The sequence below is a fragment of the Octopus sinensis genome, linkage group LG19 (assembly GCF_006345805.1).
Source record: "Octopus sinensis linkage group LG19, ASM634580v1, whole genome shotgun sequence".
Lineage (NCBI taxonomy): Eukaryota > Metazoa > Mollusca > Cephalopoda > Octopoda > Octopodidae > Octopus > Octopus sinensis.
In genome coordinates, this window is record NC_043015.1 from 43,257,937 (window position 1) to 43,265,141 (window position 7,205).

General features: G+C 34.8%; 1 long non-coding RNA gene across 1 annotated transcript in view; it reads right to left on the reverse strand.

The window, feature by feature from the left end:
• The window catches only part of LOC118767141, a 3,895-nt gene extending 779 nt beyond the window's left edge, over positions 1 to 3,116 (reverse strand). Inside the window, exons 1-2 of the long non-coding RNA XR_005003040.1 lie at positions 3,106 to 3,116; positions 2,908 to 2,910 (exon numbers count right to left, since the gene is read on the reverse strand). This is a non-coding gene — a long non-coding RNA (uncharacterized LOC118767141). The remainder of the gene's footprint in view (positions 1 to 2,907; positions 2,911 to 3,105) is intronic.
• Between the last annotated feature and the right edge of the window lie 4,089 nt (positions 3,117 to 7,205).

Sequence of the window (7,205 nt, forward strand, 5' to 3'; positions counted from 1 at the left end):
AGCGGGGTGGCGTCATTCGAAGGCTAAAACAATGCGAAGCGCATTGTGACCAGCGATGTGTAACAACATCTAATAGCCTGGTCGATCATGGTCATGAGAGTTAACAGTCATATTTTGGGACTTTTTTTTATTGACCTTGAACAGGTAACTCTGACATTAGCGTGTTTTGAACTTGGGGCAAAGAGAATCAAAACAAATATTGCAAGGAATTCTATCCAACACTCAAAATGATTCTGCTAATTCACCTCCTTAAAGTACCATCATACCATTTAATAAACAGTTTCTACAGAATACAGTTCAGTTGAACTTAAGAATTCCTTGATAACTTCCACTCGTTTGGAATTAAAAATAGCATCTCTTCTTATGTAATTAAGTGGTTTACGATAACCCTTAAAATGGTTTAATATAAATGTTACTGGCACTCCGTCGGTTACGACGACGAGGGTTGCAGTCGATCCGATCAACGGAACAACCTGATCATGAAATTAATATGGCTGAGTATTCCACAGACACACGCATCCTTAACACCTTGTGACAAAGCAGGCCATTTGGATTACAGGTACTATTCATTACTGCCAGCTGAGTGAACTGGAGCATAGTGAAATAAAGTGTCTTGCTTAAGGTCACAGCGCGCCGCCGGTATTCGAACTCACAAGCTTACGATCATGAACTGAATACCCGAACCACTTAGCCACACGCCTTAGTATTAAGTATTTTTTCCATGCACTTTACGAGACTGGAAAGGTGAAAATATCTATTTTTTTATTGCTCACAAATATCTATTTCTTTATCATCACATCGACCCCAGTGCGTAACTGGTACTTATTTAATCGACCCCGAAAGGCCTCCTCTAACCGGGGGAGGGAAAGGCAATTTTCATTTGTCTGGTGGCTGTAGTGAAAGAGGTCTAAAGTCAGACACTTTCCTCTCTGGCCAAGGCCTCATCAGCTCTTTCAGGTTCCACATGAACAGGAGGGTCAGAGCAGAGAGGGAAGTGTTGTCTTCTAGCAAATTTGTTGAAAGGTGGGCGAATATCGGAAAAATGGCCAGTATGGATGGACCAATTTTGAGATTACACCTGAAAAAAAAAAGATATAAAACGAGAAAGGGCTCTCGCCCTGTTGACAGGTACCCGTGGCTTTTATGGTTTTTTTCCACGAGTAACCTTCAAAGCGCCTCCTCCTATTGGGAGTTTTTTCTTGTTATATTATTTTCGTTATAAAATGTTTACATGGACATTTTTTTTTTGCAAAACACTTTCTTTATCGTCTTGTGTTGTCCTGTAATGTTATTTATTTATATTAGCCCTTGTGGCTAATAAAATTTTTTTTAATTATTATTATTATTATTATTGTTGTTGTTGTTGTTGTTGTTGTTGTTGTTATCGAGTGAGAGAGCAGTGCATGCCATCAAAGTGACACTGGGGTAAAATATAGAAAGCGCAGTATACCCATCATGACTACCTGTCTGATAAGGGCACACTAGACACATGCATCACAACCATATGTGTGCGACATGGTGATCTCATATCAAGACAAACAGCGCATGACCTTGCAGGTAGGGCCCAGTTAAAATTTTCTTCTGATCGAGTAGTCCATCCCACGCAAAAGGTCCCTGAATAAGGATTGTTTAAGGATGTTGAACGAACCACCCATGTTTCCGAAGGTGAATTGTCCAAACCCCAACGAATCCCTATCAACACATGGCTATGATGCTCCCCAACTACTTCTGCTCGTGATCATAGATGCACATATCGTCAGCCACTAAGGGACATGGCCAAATGGTTATGGTCAAACAACTGACAAGCAAATCTGTGGTATTGAGCAGAATATTTGCTGCAGCCCATCTTTTGTACCAAGACAAAACAGTGTACATGATAACACCTCCAATCAGTTAAGATCAGAAGCCATGAGAGACACTGCCTGGTACTGCATCAGGGCGTTTATTATTATTATTATTATTATTATTATTATTATTATTATTATTATTATCATTATCATTATTATTATTATTATTATTATTATTATATTATTATTATTATTATTATTATTATTATTATTATTTCATCAGTTCAAATATTCTAACTCCTACACAATCTGTTAGAATTAATTCACTGTTTCATCCACGACAACTTGACGCTTTTCCATTGGTTCGTGAGATTCGTTCGTTCGCTTGCTTCTTCTTGTTTTCTTTTGTTGCTTTTTTTTTATTCAAATATTTTCAGTATATTTTGTAGGAAATAATAAAATATAGAATTATTTCCCTCAAAATTCTTATTATTCGTGTTAGCAACTGACAATGTTGAAGATAAATGCGTGAAGAATCTGGCAAATGTCTATATAGAATGTAAAACGCAATGTTATATATTTTTTTCATCAAACACAATTTTACGATGTTTGTTTAAATTTGATTTGTTGATACGTATTGGTTTCTTATTCTTTTGCTGTAGGAATCTGCAGATAATAGATGTGATTCTTATGTCTTAGGATTGGCAACACTTCAAAATCGGTGACATGATTGTTTAGCATAAGAAAACGTTGATTTGAGATCAAAAGATAGATGATAGATAGATAGATAGATAGACAGACAGATAGACTGATTGATTTGCAAACTAATACTCAGATATGGAGACAGATTAGTATATTGGTTGATAAGTGGGTAGATTGGCAGACAGATAAATTGATAAATAGACAGATCGGATCTTTTCGGTTTGACCGGCAGTTTTTAAAAATAATTTCCACGTAACTAAACACTTTTAAACTTCGTATACTGGTAGAATGTGTTTATAAAACATCTTTTTCTCTTGGCTTTATTGAGAAAATTCTATGGTTTCTAAGATATTTGTTGTTTTTTGTTCTTCAATTTCTGCAATTTCAACCAATCAATGACGTCTATTGAGGTGAAAACATTCTGTGCCGTATGAATATGTCCATCGTTTAAGAAACAGATTAGGTTTATTTACATTTCAGAAAAAAAAGATACCCTTCCCCCACCCCTAACCCTAAAACAGATTGAAATGCAATAGATGCTAGGGTCATAATTATGGGTGACAATTTCATATGACACCGCTTAAAAAAACTGCCGGTCAAACCGAAAAGATCCGACAGATCGGTAGATAGACATAAGAAGCGAGAAGGTTAACGAACATACATATCCCTCCACACCTTATGTAAGTGTTCTCTGCTATAGTCTCGGGTCGACCAAAGCCTTGTGAGTGGATTTGGTAGACGGAAACTGAAAGAAACCCGTCGTATACGTAACTGTATATATATTTATGTGTGTGTATTTCTGTCTGTGTTTACTCAACAACAACGTGGTGTGAAACATCTTGCAGAAATTAGCATCAATAAGCAGTGGTGTATTGTGTAACAGTTTACTGAAATTAGCATCAGTTAACAACAAACTGTTGCGAATCTTATTGCAGAAATTCGCATCAACCACCAGCGACATGTTGCGAATAATCTCTCTCTATATAAAGCTGAAGTTGTCTGAGTATGGCAGGTTTTAGCCTTCAACTTACACTATCTCCTCCGAGACCCTGCGGCGCAAGTTGACCAAAATTGAGAGTATGATAGAAGAAGGCTTGCTCTTCCTTTCGTAGAAGATAAAATTCAAATCGGACCATGTTAACACCAAAAATTATTTACATCAAAAAGGTGCTTTTTTTTCTATGAAAATCCCTATGTTCTACGATTTTTTGACTGGTGTGTCGCAATTTTAAAGAGAATAACAAGCTACATAATGCAAAACTTTTTACTTTTCAAAAATTCCAATCCTAAAGAGTCGAAACAAACCCGAGCAACGCCGGGTGATACTGCTAGTCTTTTTTAAATTAGCATTCATCTCCAACAGTCTGTTGCGAATCAAATCGTCTTGCTGAAATCGCATCAATCACTAATAACATATCGAAAATCATCGTACTAAGATTAACATCAATCACCAGCATTCTGATACGAGACATTTTGCTGAAATTAGCAACAGTCCTCAGCAAATTATATTCGTGAATTACATTGCGTTTCTGCGGCTTACAACAACGAAATGTGTTAGATTTTTCCGTGGTTTGTACTTGAGAGTACATGAAGCTTTTTGCTTTCTGTTATATAATCCTGTGTTGGCTTCCTTCATACGACTCTAAGGAAAAATTAACTACAAAAGACCGCAAAAAGTAGTTCAACAAGTGATTATACAATTTTGTTGCTCTTTTTTAAAATCTAGTTGCGAATGTTACACTATGGCTTGCTCAGGGTGCACCATTGTTATTTACTTCCTGTATTCAATAGTTAGGACACCACTCTTTAATACGACCTCATAAACGATTATGACTCAACCAAAGTCAACTTGATCTTTTCTTTCGGTTAAGAACCAGAAAATTTAGATTGAACTAGCTATAATGTCTTTTGGAGTCTCGTAGTCTCACCTGACACATGTCAAATGCACGATTAGTCATTTGTTATTAATCTTGTAGATTATGATGCTTACAAAATGGCTAATCCAACAGGTATTAACAGGAGTATGTGCCATAGAACATATATTTATCCACGGCGAACAGAAGAGAATTTATCCTGAAACGCAAATATGTATGTATGTATATATGTATCGAATCATGTTTATATCAACGTACATATGTAAGTGTGAACGTCTGCATGCAAATACTTTTGTAAGTATGTTTGTATGCATGTAAATAAGTACGTGTATATATATATATATATTATATATATATATATATATATATATATATATATATATATATATATATCAAAATAAGCAACAAGGATATCTAAGGTAGTGTAGTACAATCGTTTCATGCTACTTCATTTTATTAAACACTGTAAGTATTACATCAGTTTTAAAATGTCGAGCAATCTTCAGCCATATATAGAATTTTTTAATTAAACGGACAATGCACATTTTTATACTTATTTCATTTGCTAACATTGAAATAAGTATAAAAATGAAATACCTATGAAAATGTGCATTGTCCATTTAATTAATTTATCTATATATGGGTGAAGATTGCTCGACATTTTAAAACTGATGTAATACTTACAGTGAAAAATGAAGTAGCATGAAACGATTGTACTACACTACCTTGGATATCCTTGTTGCTTATTTTGATTATAATCACCCCATTTGATTTACATGGATAATACCATACCAAATTCTGGTGCCTTTAACTTAAGTACCATATTCATCTTAATCTAATTTTTTATGAACTTATAATACCATATATATATATATATATATATATATATGCGATTGTATATATCTATGTCTCTTCTATTTTTTACTTTTTATATATCTTCCACTAAAGAGGGAGCTGGTTTCCAACAAAGATACAAAGCTCCATCTTTGGGATGTAGTCAACACAGACAAATTTACATTTGGTACTTGAGAAAAGTCTTGCATATTTTCACTGTTCCACTCACAGATTGCACTTGTAATGTACGAATCAGTCGATCGATTCCTCTTTCTGAAAATCCCAGTTTATCCAAATTCTCCTTTAAGCATTTACTAACAAAACCTAGTGCTTCAATGTATGTATGTATGTATTTATGTATGTATGTATGTATGTATGTATGTATGTATGTATGTATGTATGTATGTATGTATGTATGTATGCATGTATGCATGCATGCATGCATGTATGTATGTATGTATGTATGTATGTATGTATGTATGTATGTATTTATATATGTATGTATGTATGTATGCATGTATGTATGTATGTATGTATGTATGCATGTATGCATGCATGCATGCATGTATGTATGTATGTATGTATGTATGTATGTATTTATATATGTATGTATGTATGTATGCATGTATGTATGTATGTATGTATGTATATGTATGTATGTATGCATGCATGCATGCATGTATGTATGTATGCATGCATGTATGTATGTATGTATGTATGTGTGTATGTATGTATGTATGTATGCATGCATGCATGCATGTATGTATGTAGTATGTATGTATGTATGCATGCATGCATGCATGTATGTATGTATGTATGTATGTATGTATGTACGTACGTACGTACGTATGTATATATAGCTATCCTCTCATGTTTGAGCTGCGCGGTTTGAATAACAGTTATCCTCTGGTATAGGAACATCGCAACCAAAAACTCTAATGCACATCTCAGTCTTTAATCAGTAACTATATTCGAGTAATCATTGGCATGACAAAAGACTGAGAGTCGAAAATTTGACTGACGAGTCAGAACATTGTACGTACGCTTGATTTAAACAAGAAAAAAAACATATATTCTATAAATTTCTTCCAGACTTTTACTATTTTCCATCGATAAAAAACGTCACGCATCATAAAATGCTCAATTTATACATCTCGGATTATGTCATGCTGATGGATTCTAAAAAGAATGAAATAGTGCTGTACACGATTACTCCTGACTAGAAATTTTAACAGCTTCGAAATGATTAAGCAATAAAATAACTGAATATATTTATTCCATACTTCTTCATCCGCATTCCTTACTTTCTAATTCAAACTTCTAATCCAACCAAATACTTTGAAGAAATGATTATCTCCCTTGTATTAACCGTCCGCTAGGAGAGACGGCATGTCATTTAAAATTGATAATCTATCAGAGAGTCAGTTTCAGTCTAATCCACATCTTCGATAGCGTCTCACCTTCCATTGATTGATATAATATTTCTATCAATATTTTCTATATATGTGCAGACATGGCTGTGTGGTTAAGAGACCTGTTTTGCAATTACGTGGTTCCAGGATCTGTCCCACTGTGCGGCACCCTGGGGCAATTATCTTCTCCTATAGCTCCAGACCGTTCAATGCCTTGTGAGTGAATTTGGTAGATGGAAACCGGAAACTGTGTGAAAGCTTGTTGTGTGTGCGTGTGTCTCTCACTGTGTGTGTCCGTGTATGTGTATGTATGTGCATGTGTGTGTATATGTGCGTGTATGGGTGTGTGTCTGTGTTGGTGCTTGTGTGTGTGTATGTGTGTGCATATGTATGTGTGTTTTTGTATACATACTTGTGTGAGTATACATACGTGTGTATGTATACATATATGTGTGTATGTGCTGTATGTATATTTACATGTGCATGTGTATATATATATATGAGTGTGTGTATACATACATGCGTGTGTATATTCATACACATGTGTGTATACATATATGTGTGTGTGTATGTGTTTGTATACATACATGTGTATG